General features: G+C 44.1%; 1 protein-coding gene across 4 annotated transcripts in view; it reads left to right on the top strand.

Moving 5' to 3' along the window:
• ADAM12 (ADAM metallopeptidase domain 12) overlaps positions 1-24,845 on the top strand; it is a 486,667-nt gene that overhangs the window by 1,569 nt on the left and 460,253 nt on the right. The window lies entirely within an intron of this gene.

Below are 24,845 nucleotides of genomic sequence, written 5' to 3'. Positions count from 1 at the left end.
CCCCGCCGCGCTCCGAGCCCAGCCCGCGGGCGCCGCTGCCCCCCGAGCCAGAGGGGGCTCCCGCGCGTGTCGCTGCTCCCCCCGGGGCGCCCCGCCTGGCAGGCAGCGGCGAGCAAGCCCGGCCTCCTCCTTCTCTGGGCATGTGGGGGCAGCTCGCTGAGCATCAGGACCTGCGGCTCCTCTTTATTTCACCCGCAACCCTCTCCCCAGCTTTAGCTGTGCTCTGTGGAGGACCCTACAGCGCTTCACAGGAGAAACCAAACCAAAGCAGGGCCTCCCAAGGAGCTGGGGAGAGGCAGGTCATCAATCCACAGGCTTTTTGCGTGGCCTTTCGTGGCTTTTCCGTAAAGGAATGGGGGGGCCTCAGGTATCTGTTGAGCATCCCTCCCGCAGGTCCTCAGCTGTTAATCCCGGGTGCAGGTTGTGGACAGTTCCTTGCAGATATTGGAAGTGGGCAACCAGCAGCGCACCAGTATCCCGCCTCATGTGGCACTGCTGCTTCCCTCTGAGTGGATAACTTCATAAATAAGCACCAACAGTAAGACACTGGCACCGTGTATCCGAGTGTCCAATTTGACGCCTGGGCTGTGGACTGTGTAATGGAGATGCTCCGCAGGGTGCAAGGGCTAAGGGCATGCAGGGCACAGACCACTTTGGGCAGTTCAGATCCAAAGGGTTTTGTTGTGGTTGTTCATGAAAAAGCTTCTTTATGAAAATAGTCGTTCAAAGAGAGCCCCGTCCAAGAGAATCTGTCCAAGTAGTTGAATAAGTATTTCCTTAGATCTGTTATGTTAGTTTTACAGCTGAAGAAATAAGAGGAAGACAAAGGTTAAGCGACTTGCCCCCAATTCACACAGGAAATCTGTGGCAGCATCACAAATCAGACTCAAGGGTCCTGGCTCTTAGCCCCCGATTTAGCTAGAGCTTGTCATTGTGTATATGATATAAGAGAGTTGTTAAACTGGAGAAATACGTTATACCGCAAAGAAAGCAGGACACATCACTACAAATCTGTTGGCATGTATTTTTCCAATTTCAAACATTTTAACTATTCTCTAGCCTCTAAATTACACGTAGCAGATTTTCACTTGGAGTCTGCCTTTGTATGCACTAGGAAAAGGTAATGTCCATACCTGTAACAGCACAGAAGTTCAGCATGCAAAACCAGTCTATACCTGTAACAAAACAGAAGTTTGGCGCACAGATGGGTTTAATAAGAGCAGAATCTGGTCCAAGATTTATCCCCCCCAAAAAAGAGCGAATGTGTGTTCTGTTCACTACTGATCTGAACTACAGCGCTTACAGAAAACCACGTTAACTTAGATCAGTTCTGCTTCAGGCTTTTTGAATGTGTGCATCTAGCCTAAAAATCCTGGAGTAGACAAGGCAGGTTGTTTTAATGGAGAGCCTGGGGTTTATTTCAACTAATTAACATGCATTAAAATTAGAAGTGCTTCGTCAGCTCTAGGATTTTAACATGCATTAGCCAACATTTTGTTTTCTAAGTGTAGGCGATCTGTACTGTTCTCTACTGAAAGGTTGCAGTGTTAAAACAAACGGGGAATATGCCTCCTATTTTACCATAAATCCATGGTATTTCTGTTGGTATTTGTAATGACTGAGGCCAAAGTAGGTACTTGCTTTTTTTGGAGTAGAGAAGCCTCTCAAAGACAACGAGCCATTTCTTCCACTAGAGGGGTACTACTCTTCATGAACACCCTCAGGGAGGAAATTGAGGTAAGGAATTTCAGGAAGGAAAAATGGCTGAGTAAAGACATGAGTATAGAAATGAACAGTCTTTATAACAAACCAAGGGCTAAGTTGAATGCCGTCTGATACAAGAAACTGGTCCTAAAGGGAGATTGGAAGCGTGCTGAGTGGAATCCTTATTATATAGTTTTCTTAAGCAAAGACATACTAGTCACTTCAGATTAAATGACATAAGTCATTTTGAATTGAGAACCATGCTAGATAATGTTTTTTAATTGGAAACTGTTGGAGTAACTAGCGTCTGTGTTTTGGGGTGCTGGAAGAATTGAGTTTTCAGCAGTAATGATGACGTCTTGCCATTGTTTTAAGTATTCCTTTTTATTAAGCAGATCTAAAAGCGGCATTTGTGATTGTGCAGTATCCTGCTTTTGTTCCCATTATCTTCTGGGTTGATGTGTTATACGGGGAGTTCCAGTCTAGGCTGGCCCGCTGTTCTATATCTTGTATCTAAAATAATAGGTTGTAGCGTGATGTGGAGTATACCGACGGATACTTACCTTAAAATATCTTCATGCATAAATACTGGTGTTAACCAAAATATGCCTCATTGTTTATTTAAGAACACAGTCTCCTGCATATGGTAGGTAGATGGAGACTCGCAATTGTTTACCCTTGTGAGAACTCCTTAAAGTCCAAATCATGTTTGACCTGGACTCCCATTAAACTTCAGGAAGGGTTTTATTTGTGTAAAGTTAACTGACTTGGTCTCTAATTGTCAGGTACCGTTAGGCCAGAAACCTTTTGCCAGAGTATTTATTTAAAAGTCCTTCCTATTAAATCCTTGCTTCTCTGTGGAGCAGGGAAGGCATTTGACTTTCCAGATCTACGGAGAGTTGTGTGCACTCTTTTTGTTGTATAGATGTTGACAGTTACAGTCATTTGCTTCTAGATCTGGTGAAGTCATTCAGTGAGGGAAGTTCTTTCAGCTGTCTTGGCACACAGGATAATCCCGTGTCCATTATTAGAGTGGTTGAGCTTTCACCAAAGCTGACTTGTAGTAGCAGCCTGGCTCAGACAGCAGGGACTTGAGCTTCATTTAGCACTGTCACGTTCTCCCCTTCACTTTGTAGAAATCTAGATTTGCGGATTCACAGAAGTTTAGGGCTGGAGGGGACCTTGTGAGATCATTGGGTCCAGGGCCCCTTCTCTGGGCAGGATGGAAGTTCCTTTGTTGAGACCATAGGACTGTATTGCTGCCCTGCTTTTTAGATCATATAATGCCCCCTGAATACAATGGGACATGAGTAATAATGTGTTCGCAGTGTAGTACTGTATAAACAATTTGCAGTAACTGTCAGCACATCCTCATTTTTACCTGAACACACATTTAGTGATTAAAGCAGAAGTCTGGGCTGTGATCTACTTTGAAAATTGATTTGAAAATCTAGCTGTTTTAAAGAACAATAGGCAGCCACAAATAACTGCAGGCTGTATTTAGATGGCTGTGTAAATTTTAAAGACTTTGTCAGGTTTGTAACCTAGTCTATTTAAAAAAAAAATAAAATAAAATAAATAGTTCCAGAGCCTACACCCGAGTCCCCCTGCCAAATTTTATGGTTTTTCAATTGCAGTTTCCAATTTTAAAATGTTTTTCTCTCAGTTGGTACAAAACCCACCCAGACAACAAGGGAAACTGAGTCAGACCCCAACTCTGCAAAGACGTGTACATCTTCAGACTTGGGGTTATCTAGTAATTTTAACAGGAATTCTCACAATGTGTAAAGTTAAACACCTGTGTACATTTTTGTGGCATCAGGGCCTCAGTGTCTAAGCAGGGGAAATGGTGAATGTGGCAATACATAAAGCGCTCCTAAATCCACACACAAATAGTGAAAAAAACTTATAATTTAATTATTCTCAATCTTAGGTGTCCCTTATCACAGCAGAAGATAAAAACTTTCAGAATGAAATGTATTAACTTTGAAATCATGTTTCCGGTTTTTTCCCTGCACTGCATGGCAGATTGTTATAACTGAAATGAATTAGAGAAAAATACATTTTTCTCTTTTACCACATGCCCTTCTATTTCTTCTGCAGTATTCAGAGTTCCTTTTAAAGGGCTTCCCCCCTCAAACTCGTAAGTAGTTTGGGGCTGGGGGGAATATCTATAACCACCTTCTTACTGAACTGTTGACTAAATAGGCTTTTCTTACAAGCAGCCTGGGCAAGATCAGCAACAGGTATGTACACAGGCTTCAGTGGGCCTGCTTATGCTTACTGAGGATCTATTATCCTCCCAAATCCTTTCATAATTGATCATGTTAATTTCTGCTGTGAATAGAGAAGGAAACCAATTTGTTTGGTGTTCTGTCAAGTTTCTAATCTCCCCCTCTCCTTGAAGGTTTTTGGAAAGGTTGCTATCCAGCTGTGAGGAGTCTCTTCAAGCTAATGATCTCCAGAATACATTATAGACTACTTTTCATCCTACTCACAGCACAGCTACTACCCTGGTGGCAGTCCTCTAATGATATGTGAATGACTGCAACAGATCAGGGTTATGTTTATCTGTTACTTCTACTGAAGCTGTCAGCTGCAGTTGATGCTATTGATCATAAAATTCTGTTTAAAAAGCTTGTTTTTTTTTATAATAGTTTATTTGGTTCTTCACCCGCCTGGTTCAGATCTCATATTTCCTGATCCTGACAGTTTTATCACTAGTGGCCCTTATGCTTCTAACGTATCTCAAATTGCCAGTGCCAATTGCCCATGGAGTCCAACAGGGCTTCATTTTATTTAGTATTCATATGCTTCCTTTTGGGCAGAATTCATTTCTGCTCAAGGGCTTTAGTGTTACATGTAAATTGACAGCAGCGAGATCTATTTGTCAAGCAGACAGTGTGTCACTTTCAAACCCCTGCTGGTTCAGAGCCAGCAGGGGCCATGGAGCAGGGCACACATGTGTATCAGTGATAGTGTAACAAACCCCATATTTGATGTTATTGTCAAGCTTTGCATTTTTGATCTGAGATTCTTACTACTTGAGCCTTTGTGTTTGAGGGCTGATATGGTGATTTCTGTGTTGGCTTTTTACTGACATTTCTAAGGGTGTTTACCATGTAGGTCTGAAATATTTTAATGCTCACGTGGCCCTGTTCCATTACATTGGCAAGCGCTCCTCAGCTGTGTATCTCATGCAGTATCCAATTCTTCTTAGAAGTTGCGATTCTTTGGTATTGGTGATGAAGGGATTTCTTGTTTTCCCTGATTTTCTTTTGCAAGTACCAGTGTTTCTCCCATTTTGTTTTTGCTTTTTACCAGAGTCCATGGTAACTCAGTAAAGTTCTGTTATTTGATGTTCATGAATGTATAAACCAATGTATTACTTTCACAAGAAAAGTGTCCTTTGCTTTATCTCTAATGTTAAAGGAATCAATGTTTGAAATTGCAACTGCAAAGCAAATGGGATCTGGCTGAATCCCCCATGGCAGCTAAAAAGAGCGAGGATTGCAATTTTGAAGGGAAGAGTAGGATCCTTTCCTTCACAGGCCAAACCTAGCCATGGTCTAAACCTAAGGCTGAAATTAGTGGTAATGATTGAACAATACTTAATGTCACATATCATTATAAATAGGCTCAAACTATATCTACTTCCAAACGTTGTCCTCAGAAAACAGTGTCACTTAGGAAATAGTTCTTGAAACATTCTGTCTCCCTAAGAGTTGTGGAATTCCTTACCGGTTTAGTCACTTTGCTGATTAGTTTCTAATCTACATGTAGTGTTCTGCATTCTCAGTTTTTACTGATTTTCACTGATAAATTCCCTGATTGTTTTAAGTCATTGAGTTTTTACTGATTTGCACCCATTTTTCAGTTCAAATCCCTGTTAACTGGCACAAATGGCCCATACAGAACCCACATACATCGAGGGAAACCTGTATACTTTTTAGTATGCTGACAATTCATACACATGTAAAACATTTCTACATTTGTATTACAGCAAGAAATAGTTGTACTTGCCAGAACTACCATCATTCTAGTGTCATAACTCTCTGATGGTAGTATCCATGAACAAGGATTTAAAAAATTTAAAATAAAGTCCATCTTTTGTCCAACAATATTTATTTTTCTTAAGGTTTTTGTGTAAAAACTCAGGTTTTTCATAAACTGATTTTGAATTATTAGAACAAGAACGGAGAAACGTAAGGTTAGGCTTAACTTTTTATATATAAACATAATATTTGTGTCCCATCAAAGCTAATAATTTTTCCAGAAATCCTGGTTTGCATAGGCTCGGATGGTTTTCTGAAGTGTATCTCATTTTGAGCTTCTTGCTCTCTTGGACATAGTCCAGGTGTGAAAATAAGTGTTCTGCATCCACTAATCTGGGGGGTACACTCAAAGCTCGCCATACAACTTTACTAAAGTTGGGAAGTGTGTCTTGGTGGGTATTCCAATAAGTCAGTGCATCCGGTTCTCCGTGTTGTGATCATTATGTTTGTTAAGTGGCCATGTTCGCCAATCAGAAAAGTTATACAAAGTTATGTAATGGTTGCTAGGCAGACTATAGTTGCCTTTCTGCCATGAGCGTAAAAGATAGACAGCAGCTAGAACTTTCTACAAGGCGGGATCCAGCGTCAGTCAGTCAGTGCCATGGGCCTATCGAAAGGTGCCTCACACAATCACATCACCGCATGTCACCCAAGCTATAAAAGGAGACCCCGCCTGATCGTCAGGATCCCTTCTGCGTCCAACAGACTCGGAACGACTCATGGCAGATTATTACAGACACGGCTCGGCCTTCAGAGTAGCTAACCGAAGGAGGACGCAGAGACCCACCTGATCCCGGTGACCTGAAACCCCTGAGACAACTCACCAGCTAGATCCATCAGTCTCATGCACCATTAGGGCGCGTGAGGCGTGGTGAGTGAGTTTAAGCTGCTGAGCAGCTATGTTAACAGTTATCAATAAAGATCACCAAGCCTGTTCACTGTCCTCCTGACTCCTCGTGATCTGTGGTAAGACCGACCAAGAAAAGATCCTGTCACACTCCGTTGTCAGGTATAGGCATGTTCATGTAACTAGTGCATGCACTTTTAAGATGCGAAATTTCATCTTTGCTGGCAAATGGTTGAAACACTCTGGCATACCAGTCATAGTCTGCTGCAAAATTCACCTTGAGGAAGGTGTTAAACACCTGGATGACATTCCAAAGAAATCTTTGGCACCTGTGGCAGGGGCAGTGAAATCGCCCAGCCGCGGGAGCCAGGCAGCAACAGCAGAATCCCCACGCCTCTGCTACAGTTGGCAGTGCCACGGCATACCTAGCTGCAGGAGCATGGCAGCAGTGGCAGAATCGCCATGCCGCAGACCCTGCTGATGGCCCTGCAGTATGCTGAACTGCGGGAACATGGTGTGAACAGTGGGATCACTATGCCACAGACCCTACTAGCGGCCCCGCAGCATGCTCAGCTGCAGGAACAGGGCAGCAATGCAGCAATCACTGTGCTGCAGGCCCTGCCAGCAGCGCTGTAGCATGCTGAGCTGCAGGAGTATGGTAGCGGCAGTGGGCTCACCATGCCACAAGGCCTACTGGTGGTGCTGCAGCATACTGAGCCACAGCCAACAGGGGTAAGGGCACCAGAAAAGGATAAGAAGCCAGAGCTGGCATGGACATACTTATAAGTGTGTGTTGATGCCGATTCACCAGCAGACCTAAAAGCCCCACATACCAGTCCAGCAGGGGGACCAGAAAGAAGTTCCTGGTATCCAGGGGAAGGCAGCAGAGGAGGTCAAGGTCCTGGGAGAAACAACTGGTGGCAGCCCTGAATGAGGAGCTGCCCCTACAGTCTGATGCAGAGAAGTCAGGCTTATTACCTGGAGGAGTGAAGTGGAAGTCCAGCTGCAGAGAGTGGAGCCGAGGCAGCTGCAGATCTGTAGGACAAGATGAGAGAGATGACTGGTAAAACCTATGTCTGTGCAACATTCCAATGGGTTGGTGCTAGGCAGGGTATAGGGGAGGCAGAGCCCCAAGGACCTCGTGCTAATGATCAGATCCAACACAATACCACTGAACTGGGGTTAACAACATCCCCCAAGATTAAGTTCCATCAGATGTGGCAGGTGAGAAACATCAGTGGTCTTGGTAACTGGTACCAGGGGTCAAACTGTTGGGCTGCAAGACCAGGTGGCTAGAGAGGCACAAAGGAGGAGCAAGGGACTGGCATGGCAAGTTACAGCACTGAACATTTCATGGTTCAAATGTTGTGTTATAGTTGCCTGCCATTTTTCACAGAGAACAGTGTTTAAGTCGTGGAAAGTTTTTTTGTTTCTTTCTTGTTGCAAGGTTGGAAGGATTTCAAGAAACAGTCGCGTTTTCTCACTGTATGTTTCTGTTGCAGCGTTTGTATTCAATTCAGTTGAAATTTTGGTTGACAGTATGCGGTGAACATCTGTATTAGAAAATGTCATGTTGGCGGCAGCAGGAGAGAACTCCAGTGATTTTTGCATTTCAGACAGCAAATCCAAGTTCTCAACAGTGAACATGACCTTAGTGCACAGAATCTGGTGGTCACTGAGATTATTTGCCTGTTTCTTCAGAGTTTCAGCTTTAGCACCAACACTCAGGGTGATCTAAAATAAGCATTAGCACAGTCCATGTCTTATTTACATGACATGTAGCCAGGTACAAACTTATCCACTGTTGCGGCATAACAGGTGTTGGTAATTGACAATCAAGTTTGCAATCATCTCACACTTTATAAAACAAAGCCTTCAGCTTGTTTGCATGCTTGAAAACAGCCCCAAATCCAATGACAAAAGATTTCACATCTCTCATTTCTTCGATAGCTGTGGCTGATGATAGTGCAACATGAATTAAATGAATAAGACAAGTAACTTGTAATAGCTTCGGTCTGTGATTGAGTTTGATCTCCCGTGAAAACTTAGCGATATACGAGGCAGAATCCATATTAGTGGTGGCCACATTTTCCCAAGTCAGTTGGTACATCTATAACATTTCATTTACTGCTGCATGGATGCTTGGGGTGTCAGTAAATGGGATGAATGTCACATCTGCACAAAACAATGCAGATTTTTTGGCTTTGAAATCAACAAAATGAAAACAAAAGGCCAAGAATTGGGTGGTTCAATGCATCAGGGGATTCATCCAAAATCAAACTAGACACCATATTTCCATTAATTCTTTCAATTGCTAAAGGGTGTGTGTAGATGAAATGGGGACCCTAAATTGAAGTGGTGGGTTTTTAAAAACACCGCTTTAATTTAGGACCCTTAAAACGCCCATCATGCACATACCCAAACTTACCTACCTCTCTGGCAGTGGGCAGAGGAGGGTGACCTGCCAGTCCCTGGGCTGTGGGGTGAGGGATGATGCCTCCTCTGGTACCCACCTGCAGGCACCACCTCGGGCAGTCCCGGGAGGCACCACAGCCGCGGAGGGAAGCACCAGGACCCTGCACAGCTCAGGCAAGCAGGCAGGCATTTAAGCCACTTTAAAATGTTGTGTACATGTGCCCCTCGTTTCATCTACACATGGCCTTAGATATTAGAGGTTTGTCATTTTCTGTGAGGTACTTAAAAAGTGAGGTTGTCTGTGTTAGGAAGAGTTTTTGCTCCTGGACAGTACTGCTGCACAAAGTCGCCAGTCGGTCCTTCCGTGAGAAACAGTGGCTGCCCAGCAAAACAAACAGCATGCATGAATTCATTAACATGGTCATGTTGGGTTCTCTCTTTTATTAATGTTCCATTAAAGGGTCCAGATATGGCCTGTTTATCCCTAATCTCACATTCTTTTTTAATATTCATGTGTCACTTGATTTCACTAACGGGAAAACTCAATTAACAGCAGCAGGGAGCACATGATGCCATGCCTTGCCTTTCTTCCCTGGCTGTATTCTCAACCTTTCCCCCTGCTGCAGCAGCCTGCTGGCAGGCTACCCTGGCGTTTGGGCGGAGGGGGGAGTGGTGCGAAGTCGCTTGAGGAGGGCGGGGGGGGAGGGACCCAACCCCAGCACCAACACTTCCTACCCTGCCTCGGGTTATAGCCAGAAGCCCTGCACCCCCAGGAAGTGGCTCCAGCCCTGCAGAACTGTGCAGAGTGGCCAGGTGTAGCACCCACTGCAGGGAGCGGAGCCGGGCTCTCTTGCAAGGCTCTGCAGGCTCCCAGCGCCCAGAGCAGGGCTGAAGCTGGAGCCGCTAGGGGGAGCTGTCAGTGGGTGTGGGGCAAAGGAGTGTAGCTCTTGTTGTTATATGCCCTCTGGGAGGGCTGTGAGGACTGGACTGGGCTCTTCCTGCAGGGGTGGGGGTGCCCCCAGATCTGTGCATGAGTTGAGAGCCAGCTACCAGTACTGGCTGGGGATGGAGGTGGCACTAGGCTTTTCCTGGTGCTCTGGGTGGGTGGCAACCTGTTTGTGTCCTGCTCACAGATCTGGGGGCCCGCACCCCGTGTGAAGAGCCTGGCACAGCCCCACAACCCTCCCAGGGAGTGTGGCTCCCAGATTTGAGTGTGGGACAAGAACAGGCTGCCACCCACCCCGAGTGCTGGGAAGAGCCTGGTGCTGCCACTGGCCCCAGCCTGCAGGAGCAACCGGCTCTCATCCTGCACAGAGATCTGGGGGCACACACCCCCAGGAAGAGCCCGTCACAGCCCCCCATCCCACATCCCTCCCAAAGGACGTGTTGCAACACGAGCCACACCCTTCCACCCCGCATTCACTGACAGCTGCCCTTGCTTTGCTCCCTGCTGCAGCCCCAGGAGCAGCTCACGGTGTGCCAGACCCCTCCCCCCACTCCTTCCCTAGTCCCAATTTTCCTCCCTCCCTCACCAGCAATTTCTCCCCCCACAATTTAAACTGATTTCTTCCCTTTTCTTCCTTGAATTCTGATTTCATCCCAGTTTTTATGTTTCCAAAATAAACCCCGAAAAATTCCCAGATTTTTTAAAATAAAAACCAGAAATGTGGAACACTATCTACATGTCACATAGCTGTTGATTATATTAGAGGGTTTTTTTTTAATTAAAGGACAACAATGAATTCAGAAAAGGCTGTCTTTTCTCAGAAGATTCTAACCATCCAGTCAAGCATGTTGACCCTTGTTCAGTTTTCTCAAGAGAAATCTGGATGAATAGCTGCAAAATGTCCTGCATGCAGCAGTCTGGTAACATCTGTAACTGTGATTGTTCATGCATCTGTCACTATTATAAGAAGAAACAAAATGCCATTCTCTACAATAACTGTATTTCATAATGAAATAGACTTAGGTAATTTACATCTGCTTTAATGTTGTTTTCAGTACTGGTCTTTTGGTATGCTGTTGGAAAGCTTCTAAAGCTGGTGGTTGTCTTGTGTGGTAGACAAGCAGTTGAGTTCTCCATGTGATGATTAAGGCCGTGTCTAGTTAGGGCATAAATTACTGAATTTATTGCTAGAATTTTCTGGGTGAAATCCTCTGTCCTATATTACTTGGGATATTAGACTATATGCGTGGTCACAGTTGTTTCTTCTGCCCTTAAGAATCTATCAGTCCACACCAGATTTGTAGCCACCACTGTAGCTGTTCTGTTGCAAATCTTCAACACAGAAATTAGTTACAGAAATGCAGCACGAGCTGTAATGATGCAACTTTCCCAAGTTTCAAAACAGAAAAATATAAGTCATGGACCAGATCCTCAGCTGATGTGAGCTAACATAATTCTGAGCATTAAAATAATGCTGTGCCAGTGTAGACTAGCTGAGGCTAATCTTATGCTTGCATTTTATGATTTTGGATGTGGGTAGAGATGCGAGGGGGAGGAAGGGGACTGTTGTGCTGAGCAACAGAGAACTGGGATGGTGGTGGGTTGTGACAGCTGAAATTATGTCTGTTTGATAAAGGTGCTTGCTGAAAGCTCTATGAAGATTAAATCAAGTGTTTTTCTGTCATTTGTTCAGACATTAAGCTATATGTTGTTGCTAAGAGCCTAAATAAAGTTTAAGATGTAGTAAAGCCTTGTATAAGATAAGGCCTAGTAAATTTAACAAAGCCTTGAAGTACTAAGGCCCTGTGGTATGGTTAAAATTAGCCTTATCAAAGGAATGCAAGGCTTGTACTGTTATTGGTCAGTCCTAAGGACAGTTGAAGTAAGGAGAATCTGAATGGCTGTACATTATCAGCACAGCTCCAAAGCTATAAATTGGCTGGTGCATCCAGAAATAATTCAGAAAGAAGACACAGCTTTGTGAAAGGGACTAATTAGCTGATGGCCTGGATCAGTGGGCCCATGGATCTCGAGGAACCCAAGACTGAATACCAGGGTCCTTCCCAGTACCTCTTGGACAGTGCTGATTGGGGATGCCTGACTTCGCTGAGCTTTTCAGAAAAGAAACTTGTCGTACATCAGGCATCAGAGGGGACTGCCGATAAGTTGCCGACATGAATTATTCTTGCCTGTCATTGTTTGTCTTGTTACTACGCGTAGTCGTGTTTTTGTTAAGTCAATAAACCTTTCTTACCTTTCTACCCTCGACCACACTCTCAATCCCAAACCCTCTGCAGGCAGCTGGGACAGTGGGTGAGTACCAGAGGATCTTACCTGACTCTGGCAGCTGCTGCTTCCTGTACCTTACCTAGCCACTGTTGCCAGGGCTGCCTTTCTGCCTGGCTGATTCCCCACTTCCTGCACCTATCTGGCCACTGCATCTGGGGCCTGCTCTCTGGTGGTTGCCATTCTGGCATCCTCTCTAAATCGGTGCCTGGGGCTCTTGTCTTGTTCATCTATCCTTAGTTATGTTACAGCAAGCTGAGTTGACTAAGCCCCTTGTGTGGTGAATGGGGAGAAATAGGTGTTTCAGAATGGTAGCCAAAATGTCCTAGAAGCTACCTAGAGTCAGTACATTTAGCAGAAAGTTGCTTAGAGGTAATGAACACACATTTTACTCATGCTTGCAAGGTGTCTCCCTCTGCTTAGGATCTGCAGTATGAAATCATTCCCTGAAGGTAAATGGCTGCGCCTTTCTTTCAAAGAACTGAACAGAGCATACTTTTCTTTAAAAATGTGGCCAGAAGATGTGATAGGGCCAGTGACCCAGGTTAAGTTCCCTCCCTTGCCTTAAGAGATTGGAGTCTTCATCTATCATCTAAGAAGAGTCAGTCCTTCAGTCACCAGATCATAGGCTATTTTTGGTGGGGGCACTCTTCAGACATCATGTTGAAACTGGGCTATTACATGAAAAAAATTCAACTTTTATTGGATCAGAGATATTGTTCAAGAAAGAACATGAATTTTCATCTTAATTGATAAGACAAGTACCTGGGGAGGGGGGAAATCCTGGTGTGACCCTTACTTTCAAGACTTTTATCTTCCGGGGGGGTGACTAACCACTACACCAGTGATTTTCAACTTCTGGTCTGAAGACCCTGGAGGTCCTCAGACTAAGTCTAAGGGGTCCATGAAAGATGGCTGTGATCAATCAAAAGTATGTACATACCCACACGTATAATTCAAGGGGTCTGCACCTCCATTTGAAATTTCCAAAGGGGGTCCGCAAATGCAAAAAGGTTGAAAACCACTGCACTAGACAACAGTCATCCTCAGTCTCTGGCATGATGAGTTGTGAATTCCTTTCTGCACAGTGACTAAGTTTCAGTAATAGGGATGGTGAGTGCCCCTCAGCTGTCAGACAACAGAACAGATGGTTAAGTTTCAGGTCTCCAGCCTTTGGGGTGAGTACTATAACCACTAGACCCTTATGTAGAAGGGGCAGGTACCATCACCTCCTCCAACTCTTTTAAAAGAAAGTTTCATCCCAAATGGAGTTTGTATAGAGCCTGATCCTTTCATGATGTCATCAGTAGGCTTTTATAGACCACATTTGATTGAGCTCTTCAGGGCACTTGGACAGAGAAATACCTAATTTCTGGAATCCAGTAGGGCTAAGGATTAAGCAAGGATTGAGCTACTGAGTGGGACGTTCAGGATCATAATTTTGCATGTATGTGCCTACACACTACCTAAATTCAGCATAGCCACCTAAGTCCTTTATTGAATCTGGCCCTTAGGCTTCATCCCAATGAGATTTATCTATGATGAAACATTTATATGTGAGAATATTTGGCAAAATTTATAAGGTAGGTATCATCTTTTTACTGCTATAATTTCTTTGATAAGGTAAGGCCATAAAATGCTAGTCTGAGCATTGTCTTTATGGTCACAGGTAGAAAAATCTCTCAGCACTGCTGCCACTGGCACATTATGTTTCTCTTGTATAGTAAAAGGGAAAAGTGTTATTTGTGCTTAATCTTGTTATGTTAAAATTGTTATTCTCTGTTCATATTGAACTGTATGATTAAATGTTTTGCGTTCATGAAATGATTTTGAGTTTGTTGACCAGTTGGCGATCAGATGGAGTTTAAGAGTTTGTCTTCCCTGTAAATTTTTTGTAACCTCAAGGTAATTGCCAATTAATGAAAGGTAGTTAATACCTGAAAAGGTTACTGTAGGAATGACTGAAACTTTTGTTACAGATTGCAGTATTTGTACTATAGTTTACACTGGCCATAGAATAAACTAGAAATGTTTGGCCGGTGTCCAGACTAGCTTTTGAAGAAGGTCGTAAACTGACACTGAAGTAACCTGAGGGAAAATTTCTAATAAGGGCCATTCCTAAAGCTGATCCTTATATTTTATTATTTGATGCCTTTTTAACATTACCCTTACCTTTTACGATGGATGGTGTCTAAACAGGTATTTGTCATGCTCAAAATTGGGGCCAAAAAGAACATGGAAAAGAGATATGCAAGACTTGGAGAATCATCAAGTGAATTATATAGGAAGTGTCTTGGGCTAAGTACAGACAGTGAAAAAGCCTGAGGCTAAATAGATTCAGTTTTTGCAGGTTAGTCTAAGATGCAGAGATTAAACTGAGAAACAACTGGACAGACATGTGATTTTGATTCGGGTAATGCAGCCACATGCCTGTAGTAGCTCAGGCTAGAAGCCAGGGGGCACCAGAGCACTACTCTCTGGCACATAGCCAGTATGGGCTGTGTGTTCACTTCCCCTTCCTGTTGCTTCCGAGGTCTCTGGGATTTGCAGTCCAGAATTACAGCAGCGGGACTCTGCAGGGTTGCTCATCACTTACTCATCCTGCTTCCAGGTGCCTCTGGGATTTGTAGTCAGTCAGAGCCAGCAGTAAGCTTTTAGCAAGGCAGGGCAGCTCTGTACTCAGGGGAAGGGAAGTTTAACCCCCTTCCTTGAGCCCAAACCCCAGCCATGGTTTGCCTGTAGAGAGCAGTCCCTTTCTCCCCCCCTCCCCCAACCCTTCTCTGCTGAAGCAGACAGCAAAGCCCAACCCAGGGCTGGAAAGCATGCGGGGATGCTGAGGGACTGTGGTTTAACTTGAACCAGGAAGGGGTCTGGGACAGAAGTTTAATAAATCGATTTGACCCAAATCAGTTAAGTCTACATTCAATCAGATTTCTCTTAACCCTGTTTTGGCCATTTTGAAACTGGTTTATGTGCACTAAACTTCTGTTCTGTTACAGGTTTAAACCAGTTTCTTATTACTTTAACCAGTTTATGTGTAACGTCTGTCCCTAGCCTTGATAATTATAATTTTAAAAAAAAGTTTAAATAGTTGAAAACATGGGCTAATTAAATGACCATGGGAGTAGAAGTCAGAACTGAAAATCAAGACAGTAAAACTCCAGGTGGAGAATGGAAAAGTTACTTTATCCTTAGTCTTACCTCAAAGGAATATTGGAAATATTAACGATATAATGTCTGTATAACACTTGGAAAATATGTTATCTAATGTGAAGTGTCATTGTTTCAAAGAATGATTTAATCAACTTCACTATCTAGCAAAAAGCAAAGTCCATTGCTTCACTACTCTTACTTCTTTCAGTAATCTTTTCCACTGCCCCATATAATTCCAAGACCATGAAATATATAAAAATGACTTCATTTCAGTGTCCTCCCTTATTTGGAACTTGAGTAAAAATGTGAGAATTTTGGATTGATTCTGTTTGTTTGCCTGTCCAGAAGTTCAGCATGATGAAACCATAGATTGGATAAACACCTTCTTTCTTGTCCCAAATATATGATCTAATATGGCAACAAGTGGAGAATTTCATGGCCTGTTAACCTTGTTGGACAATATACAGTGAGGCATAAAAAAGCTGCATCTAGAATTTGGCTAAAAAGTATCCAATACTCGTTTATTTCATAAGATATTTGTTAACAGGAATCTGGTACCAGTTGTATATTCTATTTGTATGTGCACATTAAACAGCAAAAAAACCAAACAAACAACCCTTTCGTACAAGGTGAAAGGTTACTATTTAATTTGCTTTTAAGATTTTTTTTCTAATGCTGAGAATAGCTGATTGCGTGAACGAAAAAAGCCACTGTGTGTGTGGCTGCCTATCTGTGAAAGATTAAATTAAAATGTGGACTGCATTGAGTCCAAATGTTGATGTGATGTTAAAAAATCAAATTAAATATTTTCTGGCTCTTTTATTTAACACTACATTAAACAAGTGAAATGACCATATGGATATAAATATAGATGGGACTGGGCATTGTATGAGCACCTTTATTCATCAGTATTGTGCATTGATTAATTTCTTAGTTGAGCTGAGCTAGTTGCGTTTGTTCATCATCATGGCTACAACATCAGTTTTCTTTAGAGAACAAGATGGATATCTTTTAGCTAGAACATCGTGTGTGTGTGTGTGTGTGTGTGTGTGTGTGTGTGTAATATAGTGAAGGAACAACAGTGGATCAGTTTATCCCACAGCTCTTTTTAGAGTACCACAAAGGGAGAGAACTCCTGATAACAAAGTCTGCATCTGAGATGATAGAATCATTGCTGGAAGTTCCAAGTTACAGTAGAAAAGAGCTTGATATTTCCTGGGTATTACTTCTGTTCCCTGTTAATGGGTCAGGCTCCTGGCAGGAGTAAATTGGTCTAGTGCTATTGATTGTGGCCCTGCATTTATAAATCCTGGTATAAATTATTCTAGTACAGTCTAGGCTGCCTGGTGAAAATGTTCTTATAAGTAATAGGGCATATGAGGAATGTTGCATTAATAGCAGAGGAAGATATCTTGGTTGTGCAGTCTTCCCTCAGATCTTAATAAAAGTAAATGTCAACATTAGTTTAGCAGATCCTAAAGAACCCTGTAAAGGTCAATAGTTATGGACTGATCCAGTGCCGGCATAAGGTTACTCATACAAACATTTTATCTACTGATAGGATGGAAGGCTTAAAGAATCTTATGTTACCTTTTACTTTTCATAATATAGCTGTATTTCAAAAAATTGGAAGAAATGGACTTAATCTTATGTTACTACAGATGCAGGCAGTTTCCTTTCTCTACTGTTGTCATCCCAGTAGCAAGTATAGCCATATAGTAATATCCATCATTCATATTTGTTTATATGCCTCGGGATGCCATTTACCAAAATTGGGCTGACACCACAAAATGTTTCCTATGAACTTTTACCTGAATTAATACTGAAATGTGCATCAGCTGTTTTCCTCTTTTGTTTGTGCTTTCTGGGAGCTTTAGAATGAATGAGTCTTATGTATATGAAAAGCATGTTTCAAGCTTACACAAGATCCTTTTTCACTACCATATCGTTTATGAGAAGGCATACTGTATGGCATGGCTGAACTAAAAGTTCCCTAAACTCTTTATCAGAGGCAGTTATTAAATAACTCAGGAAAACATCTGACTGCACTTTTCACTACTAAGACTGGGAGAAAATTTAAATTTGAACTTTGTACATAGCTAGTAAATCTGAGGGTAACCTTTTGATTGTTCAGAAGGAAAATAAATTGTCCTTTTCTGTGGATCTTGGCACCCACAGCGCTCCCACTGCAGGGTTGAGAGGAGAAGGCATAGGAAAGAGGCTACTATTAAACATAGGGAAGTTACTCCTATTTTTACACCGTTGTAACTGGGACCAGAATGAGATCCATGGTTTGATACTCACGAATCAGCTTTATGATCAGTAGAGTGGAGAAATAATTTGCTGCTAAGCTTACCTGGTACTTTTTACACTTCCTTGTCTGTTCATGGAAGTGCTGTGATCAGATCATTCACTCTGATTTACTTGATATTTGAATTTTCCTTTTCTAATTTTGTGAACTGAAAATTTCATAAATTTCAAGTGTAACAGCTGCAAAGCTCGCCTGGCTGCAAGCCGAGTGGGTGAGCTGTGCTTAAGAGATCTGCAAGAAAAGGGCAGCAAAACTTTGTAGAGGGTGCATAAGGTTTACCAGACAGGAAGGTATACAGTGCACAATGTGTGCTTTTTATTGGAGCATTCAAATTGTGACCAGAGCCCGCATTGCAAACTGGGGGCTCTGATTGGCTGTTACTGAGCCATAAAAGCTGAGAGAGGGGAAAGACGAAGAGAAGCTGGGAGGATCATACTCCAGCCTTAGAGAGAGGGGGTGCAGACTCAGCCCAAGCCAGGGGAGACTGAGCTGAAACTTGCCCAGGGAGCAGACATCAGGACAGGGGGGAGCCTGTGTCATCCCATGAGAAGCTGATTCCCCACCAGGTTTGGAGCTGTGCCACCAGGGACACAGGTGCCAAGGAAAGAGTGGGGAGGGGTTGGTAAGCAAAGCTGGTAGGCTTGTTGGGGCTGGGGGAAGCAGCCAAGCCCTTAAAGTGTTAGTGGCTGGGCTCTGAGTGCGTCTGACTGAGACGCTGGGTTGAAATCCAAGGTGGGAAGGCTGGAAAAACTTGAGAAAGTCCAGAGAAGAGCCACTCGTATGATTAGAGGCCTGAAGAGGAAGCCATATGAGGAAAGGCTGACAGATATGAGACTGTTCAGCTAGAAAAGAGAAGATTTTGGGGGGATTTGGTGGCAGCTTACAAATATCATGGGTGAGCAGCAGGGGCGAACAACAATTCACCAAAGCATCTGAGGGGAAAACCAGAAGCAACAGTCATAAACTAGAAGGAGGCTTCAGGCTGGATATCAGGAAAAACTTCTTCATGGTTCGTGTGACCAGACTCTGGAATGGACTCCTGGTGGGGGAGGTGCAGGCACCTACCCTGGACATCTTCAAAAAGAGGCTGGATGTATACCTTGCTGGAGTTATTTAACCCCAGCAGTCTTTCCTGCCCAGAGCAGAGGGGCTGAACCCAATGATCTCGCAAGGTCCCTTCTGGCCCTAAACTTCTGTGAATCTGTAAACCACAGTCAGAGACCTGCAGAGGGAAACCCCTTTCAGTGGTGGATGTGCTGGGTGGGGGAGGGAGCTCTGAGAGGGAAGGGGCTGAGCAAAAACAAGCCAGCATGGATGTATGCGGGGACACCAAACATGAGTGTTTGCTGTAAGTGTATTTTCAGAAGGAAACTGCTTAAGAGAACAATCTGCCAATAAAGAAAACAACAGGGAGCCTATTGGCTGCAGCAGCTGTTCAGAGCCTGTTTTGCTGTGTTACCAGGAAGGATTAAAGGAGACCCTTTTCCCTGGAGCATAATGTATTTATGTTCCACAGAAGGAAAGAAAGCACATTTAAAAAACACAAGAATTCTCCTTCAGTTCCCTGAAGTCAATTGAAAACTTTTGTTTTCAGAACTCCAGTCATCACATTTCACTCTTTGTCAACACGGGGAATTTTGAAATGTACTAAACTCTTCGCTGAGGGGAGAGAAGGATTTTTGTTCATGTCAGTGTTCCTGCTGCATTGAACACAGGGCTCAAATCCTACTCACACTAGTTTCATTCACACCATACTTGTGTAGGGTGAGTGGTACCTGATCTGAGAACAGAGCTGGTCTGTACCATTTTTAAAACTTGAGACTGGAGTATAATTTATTGCCCTGGATTTTTTTAATATCAAGAAAAAAACCTTGGATTTTAGTCATGTTGCAGCATCTTGCTTTGAGGAACTATTAGATTTTTCAGAATAAGAACAGTAGGATGAACCAAAAGATATTTTTAAGGTTTCACCTGAGGCCTGTCAACTTTAATAGTTCCCTTTAATTGTCTTTTTAGTTTTATTTTTTGGCATGTGTTGATTTAAAAAAACCCCAACAGATGCAGTCTAGTGCAACAGACAACATTTGGTAGTATAGCCATGGCATTATACAAAAGCTGAAAAGTTACATAGATATCACACCAATATATAAACCATGTGTGTTAGAAAGACAAGTTCAGTTTTGAAATATTTGACTTAACTGTGCTTTTCACTTTCAATCTGTGCCAAACATGTGCTTGAATGACTGATGGAGTCATATGGTTCCTTGAATAAAGCACTTTATTGTGCACAGACTTAGAGCTTCCAACAGTTGTATTACAGAAGCTGGGAGATTAAGATGATCCAACTGCTTAGGGGGCATGTTCTACAATGAACATTTTATTTTTCTACGAGAGAGTTTTTTTCCTTTAAAATGTGTCACTAGTTCGTTCAGCTAGCCAGTTAGTGACATTGACTACAGTGAACTTCAGTTTAGAAGAATAGCAAGTACTTTTAATTTTAAACCTTTATTCCCATGTTCATTTTAAAATGTTGAACACATGACATCTTCCATAAAGTTTATGGGATTTTTATTTGGGGAGTTGAGGAGGGGCTGTTTCCTGTTGCAGATTATTTCATCAGCATAAATTAGCTTTTGGAAGGAAATAATTCATGCAAAGACGAGTGGTGACAGGAGATAATTCTTAGAATTATAAAACTGAAGTATTGAAAAGCATGTTTTAATGCTGTTTAGTTAAAAGGATCAGTGAGACTTAAACTCATATTTCGCGTCTGAGCAGTCAGCTCTCATGAAGATGAACACCGAGTGTGAAAGATCAAGTGGACATGCTACAAAGCCATATACAGATTAGTTCAAAGTTGGCAGACCTGTTAAGTTGGAGAGAGGATCTTTTTGATTGGAAACAGAAGGAACAGAAAATTAAATTCAGAAATTCATGGAAACATCCTGCTGCTGCTTGTCTTCAGGCTCATCAAAGACCTTTGTTGATTTTTTGCTGTCTTTAACATTTTGTATAAGAGGCATTTTGCAGGGGAATAAAATATAGATTGATGCATATGAATATTTACAGTATTAATTGTTTCTCACAAGACATTAATACCTAAATGCCCTGTGGGGGCTGGGGGAGAGAGAGAAGTAAAAGTCTGTGTAGATCCTGGGTTTTTTCCCTCTCTTTAAACATTGCTTTCAAGATAGATAATAAAATGGTTTAATTTGCTAAGCTTTGGGGAGATGATCAATGTTGTTTAGACAAGCCAAGTTTAGCTGATTTAGATTATGATTGGACATTAATGACATCTTGACTACAATATTTTGTGCTTGTGTATTTGTCTCTGTTTTATGCACAGCTGAATTTTATCCTTATTTACGTGCTACATGGTAATGGGAAGTGCCTTGCTGGTCATGTACTTGTCATAGGTTAGGCCACATAATCTATATGTTTGGACTAATGGTCAGAACAGAATAGTGGATGAACTTTGAGCTGCAATCTAAGACAAACTGCTCTTTTATTCTAGACAGGTTACTTGGGATTCAGTCAACCCATCCGGAAATCATTTAAGGCAAACATGCATCTGAATTTTTACTCTGTTTTTATTGTACTGCACTATCCCATGATTCTAGCCTCAGAGAATGAGTGATATTTTAAAAGTTGCTAGATGCAACACTCTGGCTTTATTCTGATCATCCTTAGGCTCTTGCTTCACTACTTTTAACATAGGAATGGAAGGGAACTCCCAGGTCATAGAGTCCAGTATCCCGCAGTTTCAGGCAACTATGTCGTATGGTCTCAGTTATAAACTTATCAAGTTTCACCTTAAAAGTGTTAGGCTTTTTGTCCATTATATTCCTATTGGAAGGCAGTTAAAACCATCTAAATTCAAACTTGAATTCACTTATGTGCCCTTTTGCTTAAATATCTCTTCTATTCTCCTGAATGTTTAACCACCTTCTCCCAAAGAATAGCCATTTCCACTTTCATTTTGCTAGGCTACACAAACCAATGATTTTTTGGATTGAATTGACCTTTTTCATGGCTACGTCACAATAATGGCTTATTGTCATTTGTGATGGAGTTGATACATACAGGCCTTTCTCCGTCTGATAAATTTATTCTCATTTCCCCTTCAGCCATTTCCTTACTCACCTTATACTTATTACAAATCCCTATCTTTTTTGTATAGCTATATATTTCTAGGTGCACACATATATGTGCACACACAGTTGGTGTACTGGGTAGCTGAGTAATATTTTGGTACATTTCAATGAACACAGTACTAGTGACGCCCTGTGTTATGAAGCTCTGGAGAGTAGGAATCTTGCTTTTGGCACCCGTTGGTGCATGAAAACTCTAGATGGGCTGGAGCTCCTTGATGGAAGAGGTCTCTGCCAGTGTGTGTGTGTTTAGCAAAACAACCAACCACATGGAACTTGCCTTGTTTCTATTATGCAATATTTTGTGACATTTTGATTAAAATACAGTTTAGTTAGTGATTCCCAAAACAACAGATGTGTGCTGTGAGATCCCTCTTCCCCTACCTGCCCCAGCTGCTCCTGTGGCTGCTCCTCTGGAGAGGAGATTGCCACTGCTTCTGCTGCCTTCCCCCACCCTTCCTTGTCCCCAGGCAGCCCATATACAGCTCCCCCCATCACCTTACCCTATGCTCCTAGCAGTGTACTCTGCTGCAAGTGGGTGGGCAGGAGAGCACAAAGATGGAGATGCACTTTGCAGCCCAGCTCAACTCCTACTTTCCTCCCATGCTCCCAGAGCTGGCAGAGGGGACCAAGGAGGTAAGAGTGAGACCCTGAAGGAGCAGCCTCAGCAGTGGGGCTGCCCTTGTCCCCTGAAGTACAGGCCAGGCATTGGGAGGGAGCAGACAGTGGAAAGAATGAGGCACAGCAGGGTAAGGTTTGCCCCTGCCACCCTTAAGTGGCACCAGCTAGATCTAAGGTTCTCAACTTTTTTTTTTAGCTTCAAGTCCCCTCTCCATATCTTTTCTGAAGTTAGATCTATCTCAGTGATTTTTCAACTAGGATGGAGTGAGGTTTCTGGAATGGAGGCTGCTGCTGCTGCCTGGGACCAGCGCTGGGCACAGCCCACACCCAGTGAAGGAGAAGACTGATGCTGCCGCTGACCCTAGACATCAGCAGCAGCAGCCTCCTGTCATCCAACCCAGTGGTGAGAGGCAGGGGAGAGCCAGGGCTGTGCTCCGAGCATCCCTGCAGCCCCATGGAGCTCATCCAGGAGGCAGAGCGCAGCTCTGGCTCTGCCCACCTCTTGCCACCGGGCTGAGCTCCATGGGGCTAGCAGAGCTGATCAGAGTGCAGCCCTGGCACTGCCCGCCTCCCACCACTGGGCTGTACTCCATGGGGCTGTGGAGCTGCTTGGAGCTCAGCCTGGTAGCGGGAGGCAGGGAAAGCCAGGGCTACACTCCACCTCCTTCTGCCAGGCTGAGCTCCATGGGGCTCCATAGCTGTTCGGAGGGTAGGAAGGAGGCAGGGAGAGCCAGGGCTGCACTCTGCCTCCCACTGCTGAGCTGAGCTCCATCAGGTGTGTGGAGTTCCACTGAGTCTCCACAACCTGCATGATTTTGTGCTGTGGGATGTTCAGCTCTGCTTGTTTGTCCCACAGCATCTTGGCCCCCTTGATGCTCCAGTAGAAGTAGCTTACCACCTTCCTGAATTTGGAAATGAACTTGCTGGTGATGCTGGTGCCATCACCGGCAGCCCTGTGGCCCTCCAACGCATCCCTGATTGTGAGGTGGAACTTACATGCCACGCAGCGGTTGCCAACAAAGTTGGAATCACGGACCACCTTGACCATATTGGCCTCATTGTCAATGACCATGAACCTGCAGGTGAGCTCCCCCTGCCCAATGAGCCACCCCTGCACCAAGCAGTTTATGGCCCCCATGATCTTGTTTGCCATGTGGGACTCATCCAGCACTTCAGCTTCAAGGAGAGCCCACTGACAGCCTGACTGGTTGCACCAGTGCCCTGTGTGAGAAAGGTAAGCATGATCTCCACTTCAGCTGCTCCAGATGTTAGATGTGACGTGTAAGGCCACCTGCAGACCTGTCTTGCACAGCTCCTCCCTCAAGTACTCCCTGCATGCCTCATACAGGGAAGGTACCACCATCCTGCTGAAGGTGGTGCATGTGGGCACTTGGTAGGATGGGGCCATGAGCACCATGAGCCACCCGAACCCAGGCCACTTAACTAAAGAGAGGGGCTGGCTTTCGACAGCAAGTATCTCCCCAAAGCTCTGGCTGATCTCACTTTCAACACACTCTACTTTCTGTCCGCCTTTCCCCCACTGTTCCAGGGTAGCCTGCCTCTGCTCTGGGGGGACATGGACTTCAGAGCGAGAGGGGGACTTCCCTTTGGGCACGATCCCACTGGTGCCAGGCTGAGGAGGAGCAAGGGCAAGGGGGTGGTGCCTGCAGAGATGCATCAGTGTCCCTGTGGTGCTCATAAGTTTTGTTCCCTTGCCTCGGCTGGTTTTGGCTCGGCAGTGCAGGCAGACAGCAAACGTGGGATCATCTGTCAGCTCAAAATGATCCCAAACCACCCTACCTGTTCGCTTCTGGGGTGCAGGTGCATTTGTGGATGCTGCACTTCTCCCCTCCTCAGCAGGCGGAGGCATAGCAACAGGAGGATTGGAGGTTACCTCCACAACCTCTACCTCAACCTCCTCTGAAGTGCCTTCTGGGGAAAGAGACCCAGCTCTAGGGGAAACTTGAGGGGTGTGGAACACAAACTCAGCTGATTCCCTCTCCTTCCCCAGAATTTCCCTTGCTATGGCACTGAGATCCAGATCCAGTTCTTCCTCTGGCACTGGAAGGCTCAGCATGGGAAGTGTAATGGGGGTGGGCGAGGCTGCGGTGCTGGTGCTGGTACTGCTGCTTGTTGTCATTGTGGTGCTGGTGGTGGTGGTGGAGCGGGGGTTATGGCTGCAGACTGTGCAGGGTGGTGGTAGTAGTGGTGCTGGGAGGGGTGGCTAGGGGACTAATTTTAATTTTGGGGTGGCCATAGTCCCCCAAACCTCCCTATCATCACTACCACCACCACTTGCCCTGTGTAGTCTGCGCAGCTCTTCCCATTCCACTCTGGCCCATGGTGCATCCCCCCC

This window comes from Gavialis gangeticus, unplaced genomic scaffold (assembly GCF_001723915.1).
Source record: "Gavialis gangeticus isolate Ggan-Ray unplaced genomic scaffold, GavGan_comp1, whole genome shotgun sequence".
In the NCBI taxonomy this organism is placed as follows: Eukaryota; Metazoa; Chordata; order Crocodylia; family Gavialidae; genus Gavialis; species Gavialis gangeticus.
Note: the sequence above shows the minus strand (reverse complement) of the source record. Positions and strands in the feature narration are given on the sequence as shown.